Genomic DNA, 13,851 nt, shown 5'->3' with positions numbered 1-13,851 from the left:
TGCACCTGCATCTCAACAGGATTTACAGCACAGACACCTGAACACTCAAAGCCAACAGCACAATAACAAGAAATAAATTCACCTGCCTCTCAATAACACAGGATTTACTGTACAGCAGGTACACTCAATTAGAGCCAAAAGCACAATAACCCTCTAATTGTCCATACACTTATGGAACATTTTGTCAAAATGAAGGGTTGGGGTCCTAAGGGATCATTTGGTCCCAGGTCTGGGCAAGATACACGGTGGCCCTGCGAAGAGGCTCTGGGTTATGGGCCCCCTGAGCTCTCAGGCGCCTGGGCCCAGCAGGATAATCTTCACAAACATGAACAACTGTTATGCCTATTCGTCTTTTTCTCTGACGAACCAAAATGGCTGCGATTTTTCGTTAAGCCTACAGAAATACGTCGTCATCCCTGTGGTACTCTATTGGCCAAGTACAAATGGGGAGAAAATGGGGGAAAGATAAGAAAAAAATGTGTCTGAATATAAATGAGCGCATTGACTCTTTGTGTGAGTGAGATGCGGGTGAACACAACCTTGCTTATAAATTCCCACCCATGTGTTTTTAGATCATTACCTTTCAATATTTAGTGATCTCCACTTTCAACATTCTGGTAAACAGACACACACACACACACGCACACGCACACGCACACACACACACACACACACTCAAAATAATGCTGACAGGCATAAAGAGAGCTTGCGCAGGGTTCAACCAGTTTATCATCAGCGAGTGAGCGGCTTTTAAAGAATATAGTGATCAAACCAAGATGGATAGCTTTCATATTAGCCCTTGTCTGAAAAGCCTCTGATATGGGCATACACGTGGCTGTACAGTAGCCTACACACCAGTGCAATCTGTCACGCTGGTCACAGCACACCAGGGAGCAATTAACTTTAATCAGGCTTCAGCTGGGTCAATCATTCCAAAAGCAATCACAATACTGCGGCCGTTTCGCCATTAAATGTCAACTTGATAACTGATCCATATTTGATCAAATCAGTCAGCAGGATAAAACGTTGACGTTTTACGAGTCTGAAAACCAGGGATATGTAGAATATCAACGTAAATTTCATACAAAATGTCAGCAAAATACATTTCTAAAACAATTTGACATGTACAATCTCAATGTAAATTTGAAACAAAAGTAAACGGCGGTTAATTTGAAAACCTCACTGCTTTTCCAATGTCAAACGCAACTAATCAACATTGGTTGTGTTTAGGCACATTTGGCAATTTTGTTTATGTTTAGGTTAGGTTTAAAGAACAAAAATGTTAAATGCGACTCACAGTTGAAAGGTAGAGTTAGGAAACGCTGTGACCATGACTGGGAACTGAACCCGTCGGCCTCCGGTATCAAAGGCAAGTGTTTACGCCTCCATCAACCCCGACCACAACACCTATAAATACTGGCCATCGCGCTCTTTCAATACATTAATATTCATCTATCTAGAGACGTGATATGAAACGTATTTTGTTCAGCGACTGGGCTGTATTTGCTACTGTATAGGCTACATGAGTTTCAACTTGACAACATACAGATGTTACTCATCTAATTTGGCCGTCTTACTGCCACATTTCCATGGCACTGCTGCTGCCGTGGCAGCAGTACTGTGAGGTGGGCCTGCTGTGCTGCCGTAGCAGCAGTGAGGGGGAAATGATCACTGGAAATGTCTCCAATTTTCATTTCAGAAATCTGGTCACCTTAATCTACACTGTCTTCTTTACTTGTAAATACAAACGACAGGCAGACTCATAGAATACCATGATTCACAATGTCATCAACATTTTTGTCATTGTTGTCTCCTTTGTATAGGAGTTCAGCTGTGCTTGTGTGTGTGCATAGCTTTGTACGTGTGTGTGTGTGTGTGTGTGTGTGTGTGTGTGTGTGTGTGTGTGTGTGTGTGTGTGTGTGTGTGTGTGTGTGTGTGTGCGTGTGTGCGTGCGTGCGTGCGTGCGTGCTTGTTTACGTCTGTTCCAGTGAGCCCGGTTCATTGTGAGGGAGCATTTATTCGATAAAGGCTTAGAGAGGGATTTCAGATGGATCTCAGCGCTCTGCCCTTCTCTGTGTGCCCCGTTTGATTTCGGCGGCGAAGACGAGGACGAAGATCAGAAAGACGAAAAAGACATCCAAAAGGACGCGTCAGGATGTCCTCGGTCCTTCGTACGACCCCACGCCCTCGGTCGATTCATTTATGATTCCCTCTGACCCGTTGGCTGCTCAGATTCAAAGGTGATGTCTCTATAATTGCTCCAATTTAGCTCGCCCTTCAGGGCCCCGCCTTAACGCCTTCTGACACGTCACCTTCAGTCGCTTCCTTATTCAACATGATCCCGCCGGCCTCCTCGACAGTGATGTCACCTTGAAATGAAACGTCCACATTATGAACACCTGAACACATTCCAAAATGACCACCCGCTCTCTAAAGCCCCGCACATTCAAAATAACCTTGCTCTTTGCAGAAGACGAGACTTCATTATATAAAAAGGCAAAGCTGGACAAGAGCCAGAGATTTGCCCTATTGAGATAAAAAATAATTGGTCTGTGAATGGATATTTGAAGTATGGGTTCGTGGCGAGACTCGGGCCTCTTCCTGACCGCTAGGCGAATGTGAATGTCTTCTGCCCACGCACACGTCAGAAAATCAATAGACCCCTGTGCATGTTGCATCGAGAGGCGAGCGGCAGTCTTTGCACAGAAATTCCACTCTTCGAGAACGATAGGAGTTCCGCGCGCTCTCTCTCTCGAAGATCAACTCTGATGTTTGTTTACGATGTCTTCCCAGAGCAAACAGCCTGCAATGTTTGTTTGATTTGTCGCGTCAGCATCGATACCCGTCCCGGGTGGAAAGAGAAACGCTGATGGCAGCACGTCTCTCTACCTGTTTGTTTGAGATTGATAGTCAGAAGTGCCACGATCCTCTCACGCTCGCGCCCGTCTCGAGACACTGCAAGCTGACACATTGCAGGAGAACACTCACACACCCTTATCAATATTCAGCCGGCGTCCTAAACGGCTATGAACAGATGGCTCCGCGCGCTGCTTTTACATAAACTCACACAAGAAATGACCGCTCTTGCATACAAAACACCGCACACGCTCAAATAATGGGGGTGTCATTGTGCATAATGGTCACATTTCTGATGGATTTGGGCTCATAATGGATTCTTAATTAATGCTTGTACGTTTTGAAAGGGCGCCGGTTGCCGCCTCGCGAAAGATAAGGCTCCCTATAAGCGCCGGCGCACCTCGCAGGCTTTTTTGGAATCAGCGGACGTGAACGTGATGATGAGGGACGTGGACGTGATGATGAGGGCGATCATGATAACGGCTCTATTTGGATCCCCGCGCGCCCGCGGAGGCGCCCGCCTGCCATACACATCCCTCCGCCGCGTTGTAATATTCCTGAACATTGGCGGAGAGAGCGTCATTTGTCTCAAGTGTCAAAGGCACTTGACATCACCGGCCCTGGGGCTTAGAGACGGCTGACAGGGATCCGTCTCCCAGGCGATTCGGATTCACTGCTGATCTGTCAGAAGTCTCTCCTTTCCTGCCCGGGTAACTTCTCAAAGTTACAGTAACCGCTCGGATGACTTTGGGGGGGAAACTCGAGAGCGGAGGCCAGAGGAGCGACCCGGCGTCCGCCCGCCCGAGGAGAGGGTCCACGTCGATTTGTGCCATGTTGGGGTGAGAAGATGAGCAGATCCTTCGCTCACCTCTGCAGCGTTATGGGGCTTTGGTTCGGCCTGTAAGGTGGAGGGATCAGGAACAGCAGCTCTTCAATTGATTCCTAAAATCCAATACTTCTGCATAGACTCCAGTTAAAAAGCCTAAAAAGTCAGAAACTCTGCAAACTTTCTTTACCACAGAATTTCTATTGATGTGTCTACAACTTCCATGCAATAGGAAAACAAAGACAATGTCTAATTGCATTAAAGTATAGCTTAATTGCCATCAATTCTTGCAGACCATTCTGGCAGAGAAACTCGCAGTGCTGCTATGCCTGATAAATGTCTCGGTAATGATTTATTTCCGCCTGATGCCCGTAACGTCGCTGTTCTGTCAAATTCATTTGCTCCCATAAAGGAGCAATTCCAGCAGATACACTAGAAGGGCTTTTCTGATTTAGTTTTTGACATTTTCGCCTATACGTCTGACATGCAATATATGCAAATTGAACCTCTCTAATAAGCATCTTCTTTGGTACAATTGGTTCAAACCTTTTCCCTCCTCATCCCACAGTCTGTGCGTCTAATTTTGCTCGTGAAAATAGCCTTATTATTTCCTGATAAGGGCATGCCTATTGAGATGTCACCATTCAGTTCTGGCTGAGCAATCACCGCCCCCCATTCAATTTGGATTCAAAATATCACTGGCACTTCTCTCAAGGGAGATTGTTACCTGTCGTATGCATGTTCGCACACACACGCACGCACGCAAGCGTGCGCGCGCACCCACATAGGAGGGCACCTCATCATTGTCAACTCAAATAAGACTCGGATGATGGATGGTTGTGCAGTGTATTCAACGGCAAATAGGAACGCTGAAATCTCTCACCCGGCGCCTCCAATTTGCCGTCCTTTGCTCTGCGTGGGGCTTGACTGTGCAGGCAGGAAGGGGTCCATATGGTGCATAAATACATGGCTCCACATGGTGCTGATCGTTTGCTCGTTGGAAGAGAAGACAATGGGCGGTTTGAGTTAGGGGTCACTGGAACACATACGGACTACCCGGAGAGGGACACTGCACAGGATCAGGGACGTAACTTGTAATGGCGTCTTTGGTCCCCTGGGAGGCGATTGTGGTGTGACTCACGACTCACGAGGTCCTGATTCATTCCTGCACGGCCGCTGGCTGCACCCCCTCTATGGGTGTGTTCTCCCTGAGAGGTTGAAAAATGAATAGTGCAAAAAGCCGAGGAAGTGTTACAGAGCAGCTGCACTGTGAAATTGATATTAATTGAAATTGATTATTCAATCTGGGACACACGGGTCATTAATTTCTAATCTCTCCCTTCAATCAATAATATATCCCTCTCTCTCTCTCTCTCTCTCTAAAGCTGCTTCTATGGCTTTTTTGTTAACTCTTGTTTATGAATAAAAAATGATTGGGATGATAGCATTCCTTAATTAAAGTTGAGGCTCTGCAGCCATCATTACTTAACTGAATTTCATGCTCCTATAGAACAATCATCCATTTAGCGTAAAGAATAGTGAGGGAACTGTCATGGCATCAAAAGTTTTCAGCATACTCCATTATAAGTCTGCCATTAGTATTACTTTTGCTTTACTGATCCTCATCATTGCTTTACTGATCATGTGTGGGCATAGATTTTCCTCTGATCAGTATTGGCTTTTCTCATCAGTGTTAGGGATGGGTGGCGAGGACACATTCCCAATAGGCAATAGGCCGTGCACAGCTGATTGCATTTCTATAGGCTACTTAAAACGTGGCCATCTAAATAGAATTCAATGGAAATGGATGATTTCCACTGATACATCTAATTAATTTTGTGTTTAGATAATGTCAGCGTAGCTAGCATCTGGCTAACCATCATTGTTTTAGGCCTAAACATTTGCACACTAGTTAACATAGAAGCTATAACATTAGTAGTGGCTATAGTAGTTACATGGTTGCTTTGTTAATGTTTTGTTGTTTCTGATTGTTTGTTTCTGATTCTGATTCTGATTCTGATTCTGATTCTGAAATTACTCGTTTAATTTGGTTGGTTTACCGCCGCATTAGCCTACGACGGCGGTACTGCTGCCGGTAAACGTGGGGGTTGCAGTTGATGACTATAGATGCTAGATGGCAGCAGAGTGCTTGAACCCTGATGACAGGATTTTTGGCTATTTAGCCTATATTTCAAAATTATTTGTGTATAGCAAAAAAAGGAATTACCTCCATGATGATCCAGACATGGTTTCCAGGGGATTTGTGATGAAACCGCGAAGCCCCATTATCCATCTCATGTATAATCTTTATTCGGTCCGACAATGCTCATTCAAACACAATGCAAACCATGTTCTTACCTCCCACCCCTTTTCTAAGGACAGGGAAAATTAACACTCCTTCAGGCAGAGTGGTTTGCCACAATACAGTCTGATTGGCTGTTGATGATGTTTGTTGGTTCAACCTTCATTATCCCGACTGTGTGGCACGCATCTTGTCCCCCTGATTGCTGAAGGGTGTCAACACGAGGGGGCAAAAGAAGCAGCAGCATCCAGTGAGCATCAACAGCCATGTCTCGAGTGTCGGCGGGTTCTTAATGATGATTCTCCAGGCACTCCGGGGCACTCTGAATTTGATTTGAAGGCCTCGTGTCATCGGGACGGAAGGTTTTGCAACAAACGACAAGTATTGCTTTTTCCTGAATTTCATTGATCATTTTGCCTAGCCTTGAATCATCTATATCAACATGAGCACTATCAATCTCAGTGAGGCAAAAAATACAGAGATATATAGATCGATAGATAGAGAGATAAACCTTTATTTTTACAGGTCCCTAACAACGCATGAACTATTTGTAATTACATATGAACACCAATGTAATTACACAGTAACTTATTACTAACTAGTGAACACCAATGTAATTACTACATTGGTGCTCACATCTAATTACTACGTAATTATGAACTATATGTAATTAGACATGAACACCATGTAATTACTGTCTAATTACATTGGTGTTCATGTCTTACATACGCACCTCAGTGGTAATTCACAAATAGTTCATACGTTGTTAGGGTACTGTAAACAAAATAGGTTACCGATGTGAATGTGAGATACTGTGCATAAGACAGCAAATGGTATGATTGCATTAGTCCGCGGTATGTGTGATGCAAACTGTATCCTGTCCAATGTGGCTTTGTGTAGGCTAATTGATAGAGGCAAAGTCAATCAATAAATAGCCATAGAGGAGGTAACGTGTTCGAGAGTCGATTTTGTGTCAACAACATGTTTGACAGTGGAGCAGATCACCATGACGCTGTATGATCGTCTCATTTGGACTTGGAATATGTTATTGATTTCAATGCTTTTCCAATTAGACTGAAGTCGCATGAGGTGCGTGTGTGTGTGTGTGTGTGTGTGCGTGCGTGCGTGTGTGTGCGTGTGCGTGCGTGTGCGTGTGTGTGTGGGGAGGGGGGAACATTAGGAGTGGTCATTCATAACTGGTAAGAATAATGTGTTCTCTCAAAATATTATTCAGCTGATTTCACCTTTTACTTATCGAATATTTGCTTGGCATTGAGATTCCTATGTCTTTACATAACAAAATAAATCACATCATAAGCCCAATTTCAATTTGGAGAAGATTAACAATATCTAACCCCAAGGTAGATGTTTGATGAGTGATGCATCGAGTGAATAAGCGATACTTCATTCAAGCATTGCACCACTGACTTTACGCTGCGCTCACCTAACGCAGCAGCAGCAGCGGCAGATACGGACATCGACTGTGTGTGTGTGTGTGTGTGTGTGTGGGGGGGGGGGGGGGGGGGTGGTTGTCATAAAAAATGTGACACAAATCCAAATAAGTCATAGATGACCTTGTGCAGTGCCGTTGCCTCAATCCTCTGATGAGTACATGTCACAGCAAAGGATTGTCTAATACGTGATGCATTGCAAAAGCCTGGCCAGAGGATCCCTGAAGCAATTCTTTTTGTAATTGATGTTGCAGCATAAAATGGCTCTCTGCGGGCCCACCGGCTGATTAGGTTGTTTTTTGTGTGTGCTGCTAGTCTAGCCGCGCGGCTCTCTCACACACAGTCACTCACCAGGTGGAATGACAGTTTCACATCCAATTATCCCATTAAAGCCTGATCGCGTTCTCGCGCGTCCTATCATGTTATCGTATCCGTGTCTGTCGCCCGCCTCTCTCTAAATGAGATGTGTGCGTTGTGTTTGTAGACCAGAAGGCGCTGCGTATAAATATTAAAGAACCGAGTCTTTGATTGACTATCGCTCAGATGGAAAGCGTTGAAAACAAACGCAGACATTCCGTTGGAGTTCATTCCTGAGTATTGTGTGTGTGTGTGTGTGTGTGTGTGTGTGTGTGTGTGTGTGTGTGTGTGTGTGTGTGTGTGTGTGTGTGTGTGTGTGTGTGTGTGTGTGTGTCAGAGACTGTCTCCCTTGTGTCCACCCCCCCTCCCACTTGCGTGCACACATTCGCTGCCATGTGGACTCCGGGGACTGGATGCAAATGCCCTGGTGTATAGTCCTCGATCCATCAGGTTTCGTCAATTCTAATCAGATGCGTGCTCTGTTGAGCCTCTCCGTGCTTATAATAGACAAGGGTAATAGGACTGAAATAGCAATATTTGTGGAAATGTTTGAGGTTGTTGTAATGTCGGCGCCATGAATATGAATGATGTTGATGTCAGCTGGTGATGTGCTCTCCCCTTATTTTCCACTGCTTTGAGATCACAGTTTTCCTATTGTCCTAATTGTCTCTCCTATACAGTGTGTGTACGGTGTTACAAGAAGATATTTGTCCATTCAATACCCATTGTGTTTGTGTCTGTTTCTTACTTTTTGCCACCGTGAAGAGAATTACGAGCTCCTCAGCTGTCCTGACGGGTCCGGATCTTTCATTTAACTGTGTACCGAAAGTATACCGAGCGTGGATATCCGGTGTCGGGATTTGCATTGGACTGACTTTTTTTGCTATAAAAAGTTCATTTATTCAGGTGGGGTCGTCGCATTGTAGTGGGCCTCCAAGTTACCTGTTTAACTTTATATTGCTCACGGAAACAAGCTAACCCGTCAAGATGAGCTGTCTATCTGTCCCTGCAGCCGACACGTTTTTTTCCCCCCCTTTTTTTTTTGCTGACTGTGTGTGTCTGTGTTTGTTTCACTTTGACACCAAATCCTCTGCCATTGTCTTGTCAGTCAACAGACTGCTGCTGCGGGCGGAGCAGACAGCGCGGAAAACAACAGTGTCGGTGGACAAGTGATGTATGCCCAACCACCGTGTAACACCGGCAACCGCGACTACCGTGGCCGGCATAATGGTGGCAGTTTATTCCCTGTGGGATTAATAAAGTATTTTGTATCATATTGTAATGTGAGCGCATACGACACTGGATCCCCACAAGGCTGTCTTCTCAATATCTGTATTCATAACCTCCAGCTGCACCTCCAGCCACCCCTCAATCAAGCTGGGAAAGTGTGCTGATGGCACCACGGTCCTCCTAGGCCTCAGGGAGGCAGTGCGGTGGTAGCTGCTGTCATCTGTCATCTGGGAATCAAAAGGTTCCCGGTTCGAGGCTGGCTCCGACCTGGCAGCCTGTCGAAGTGTCCTTGAGCAATACACTGAACCCCCGACGAGCTGGTTGGCACCTTGCATGGTTGCCACCGCCGTCAGTGTGTCAATATGATCTGTGTGTGAATGGGTGAAGGCATTATTGCAAAGCCCTTTGGCGGTCGTTCGACTGGAAAAGAGCTATATAAAATAAATGCAGTCCATTTACCATCAAGGACGATTTGGCCTACAGGAACACTGTCACAGCTGGCAGCATGGTGTAGACTGACCTACAGGAACACTGTCACAGCTGGCAGCATGGTGTAGACTGACCTACAGGAACACTGTCACAGCTGGCAGCATGGTGGAGACTGACCTACAGGAACACTGTCACAGCTGGCAGCATGGTGGAGACTGACCCTCACATCCCCCAGTACTCATCAACAATGCAGCCGTGAAGGTGGTGGAGCCTGCTAACTTTCTGGGTACCACCATCATCAGCGACCTGGGATGGGAGACACACTCATCTAATGTCATCAAGCGAGCTCACCCAGAGGATGTTCCTCCTCAGACTGCTCCGAAAGAACATCTCAGTTACGCCACCAGTTCTTCAAAGCCACCATCGAGAGTGTCCTCACCATCACCACCACATCCTCTGCCCAGCGCCTCGCCCGCAGCTCGGCTGCTCCGTGGCCTCGCCTGGCCTATTGGCGCAATGTCTCCCTCTCTCTCTCTCTCCCTCAGTCTCTCTCCCCCTCTCTCTCTCTCCCTCAGTCAAATCGGTCTTTCAACCACCATGCTGAGGATTTTGCACTCTGCACCGTTTGATTTGAGAAGGGCACCTTCCTCTGTTTCCCAAGACACATCCTCTCTAGCCCTACAAACAATTGAATAAACAGAATGAGAATGCGATAAAATAAACTGAAGCTTATATGTTTGTCGGGACATTTTGAAAATTATTTTCTTTTAGTCAAAAAGGTCCATGATATGCTATTCATCTTCAATAAATAATTGAATAATTACAGATAAATAATGAAGCACTTTTGCTGCGGTGGTCTGACCCTACGAGATCTGCAACATCAAAATGTTTGTTTATTAGACCATAATTATAAAACAGTTTTATTTGAACTTATAATAAGGTGCAGCTTAGTAGCATACAGTAATTAGTAATAATTTGTAACAGATTGCTCGAACCTATACCCCAACCCCCAACTACCCCAAACGCCCAAAAAGGCTTCCTTTCAATACATCTCCTCTTATTTACTGCACATCTGAGATTGAACATCCAGAGTCGATACAGCATCGCCTCCTAATGAATGGCATTCATCTGGCACGCTGAGTAATGTCATTTTACAATGCCTCGCAGTGGCTCATAAAGTCACGATTGATTTGTGCTTATACGAAAACACATCAGGCGGAAACCATCACATCGCTAATAAATTGATGCTGATCTGGTCGCGAGGACAGAAGAACCAAATGCCAGCGGAATTTTATTTATTTATATATTTATTTATTTTTCCTCCTTGCTGGTGCAATCGATCTCACTGCAGAGCCCTTTGTTCTCCAAAGTAATAAAGCAACTCATTGATTTATTGGCGGACGACGGTTACCTTTTGCCTCCTCCCCCCGTCTTCTCCACCGCCGGGTCCCCGGGGAGGAAAAGTTTTGTCGGCAATGGAAGCTGGATCCCCTTAGCCTGTGTGCCACGGGTCCATACACACACATCCATACCTGACATTCAGATTCTGGCTCTCTGTGAGAAGACAAGGTGATATTGATTCTGGACGAGTGGATTTCTCCGGAATGTGCATTAGCTCCGACTTTGCTGTGTACAAATCTGTTTTTTGATTTTCTGACGTTCTCCAAAAGGCGAAACAGGCCCGCTACTATAATCTTCTCCCATCTATCTATGGGCTAATGATGTTGTGTTGAGTTGCTGTTAGAAGTCTGAGCACATGGGTCTGTAATATGAGCGGGAATGAATGTGTCAAACAGAAGTGGCAGATGTGGGAGCAGTTGCACCAATAGACTGTTTAAAAATTTGGCCATAGCTACCTGGACGAGGTTAGTTAGGGGCTGACTCACCTGGCTCTCATGGACCCCCTTGTGTGAGATCCCATGCATAGCGTCTTTTGTAGGCACCTTGTGCGACTGGTGTCACCACGTTGTGATATTGGAGTGTCGATCTATATGTTATTTTTTTGTATGATGTATGTTTTTTCACCTTTCTTTTCCCGTATCTGAGCTTGTTTTTGTTCATTGATGTTCTGAAAATTACAAAATAAAATATGGGGGGGGGGGGGGGGGGGAATTACATAGCCACTGTGACTTCACCCACTGGTTTGTGGACTCCCGTTTTGAAGCCTTGACTTTGGCATTTGGACCGGCGCCATCTTGTTTGTTTCTCGAGCCAGAAGCAGCGAGCAGAGCCACCTGGTATTGGTCCATGATCATCCCTGTCAAACACGCCCCAGAGCAGAGTCTGCTTTATGGTCTATTTTACTTTAAATTGGACGATCATTTATGGAGAAGACTTGAAACTAGCGATTGAGACCATAATAAACTCATTATAAATTCATTATGTAAACTGTTTACTGAGGTAATAAATCACGTGAGAAGTAGGATCATTTCCCCATAGACATCTATGCACTCTGACTCCTTTTTGCAGCTAGTGGAGTCGCCCACTGCTGGCCATTAGAAAGAATGCAGCCACTTCCACACTGGCTTCATTTTTTCAGCTGCGGAGGTTGCCCCTTGGTTGCACCTGAATTTTAGATTAGATTGCACGTGAAGCGGTCCCAAAAACATAAGTAAGAAAGTAAGCCACTGCTCTTCTGACAGCATTTGAAGATACAGCTTTTATCATAAACAGTAACCTTAGGGAAAATTCACCCTCAACACATCACTCCCCCCCCCATGCTTGTTGGACAGCTTGACCATGATTTATGGACCATGAAACAGCTCCAGCTTGTCCCAGGACAACATCTTACATTAAGAACCTTACCTCTGATCATTTTCATATATATTGATTTTGAACTGTCAAAGATCGTCAGAACAAACATTGGTGAATTCTGCCCTTGGGTGGATTTTACAATTCAAGTCCAAACTGAATAAGAAACCATTGTACTGTAGGTGAGATGATCTTTGGTGCATCATAAATATAATTTAATCAGTTAGGGGTTTTCTTGTCTCTGATGGCTTTGATTGACAGGTTACTAACGGTCAAAGCTTCTCTCATCAAAGCTCTTCCACTTCTTGCCACCTAGGACCTACTCACAGTGTCATACTATGCTCGAGTTACATCCTCCATGACATCATCAGTGATGTATTTGTGACATCATTGGCCACGCCTTATTTAGACGGTCTGTGTCTTGTTTTGAATTGCGACAAGAGAGACAGGCGTTACATCATTTTTGTCTGTCCTGCATTAAAATGAAAGAAACTAGCCTGTTTTGAAAATGTAAGGAGTAGAAAATACAGATATATCGGTTAAAATGTCGGGAGTAAAAGTAAAAAGTTGTCCGAAAAAGAAATACTCAGTAAAGTACAGATACCTGAAAATCCTACTTAAGTACAGTAACAAAGTATTTGTACAGTACTTAGTTACTATTTACAAGCGTGTGGTAATGAATTATGGCTACCTGCCTCTGCAGGACAGGTTTGCAGAAGTGAGTCTGGTAATTGCCCAATGAGCGGAGTGCTGTTAAACATCATAATTACGGGTATCTACCTGGGGATACATTTTTATTTTGCCTGGGGAGGAACACATACTTTAGGGCAGGCAGAATGATTTAGTCCTCCATTTCCACGTTTCTCTGAAAAATACCACCTGCGTCCCCAATTACTCACGCTGTGTTGCTGTGTGTCATGTTTAATTTGTCTTTGGGTTAAGATGGAGTAAGTCTGTTGGTGTTTCGCCCAACAAAACTCCCCAAAAACCCATAACACAAAAACACTACCGTCATGACTGGGCGGCTCATGTTTTGTGATCTCTTCTGCCACCTGTGCACATTGAACGTTGGACTATTATCTGAGGCCACCTGGTGGGAGAGAACTTTTGGACGTTTTCTCAAAGTTGAAACAAAGTCACCACAGATTCACAAACTGCATTGTCCTTCATTTTGTTCAGATGCTACACTCTGAAGTGCTCGTTAACGCCGCGTAATTGACATTGCTGTATCCAAGAAATGGCACGCTGACATTTTGGTAATACATTCAGCCCCTGACACATCTCATCAGACACTAGTACTCACCCATCGTACAGCCTCGATCGTCGGAATGTCGCTTCTGACATGCGCTGGATTTGATGACAGGAGCAGACAAATTGAGGTGATGACTGTTCACCTTCACAGGTGCCCCGTTGTCTGCCCTTCTCGACCGCAGTGTCACTAAACCATGGCATGTTAACAGATTAGAGGTGGCATCCTCTACCTGACATCAATACGCACGTTTGCACCCTCTTTCCACGTGCTTTGTCTAGCTTTTGGACATCAATAATGCATTTACCGCATTAATTTAGAAGCATTAGTGTAATTACCATAAACGACCGTTATTGAGAAGATTGGCAGCCTATAATACACTGCTTTTTCACGGACAACA

The sequence above is a fragment of the Poromitra crassiceps genome, assembly GCF_964638095.1.
Source record: "Poromitra crassiceps genome assembly, chromosome: 12".
Classification (NCBI taxonomy): domain Eukaryota; kingdom Metazoa; phylum Chordata; class Actinopteri; order Beryciformes; family Melamphaidae; genus Poromitra; species Poromitra crassiceps.
The sequence above is the reverse complement of the archived record's forward strand: the minus strand, read 5'-3'. Positions refer to the sequence as shown.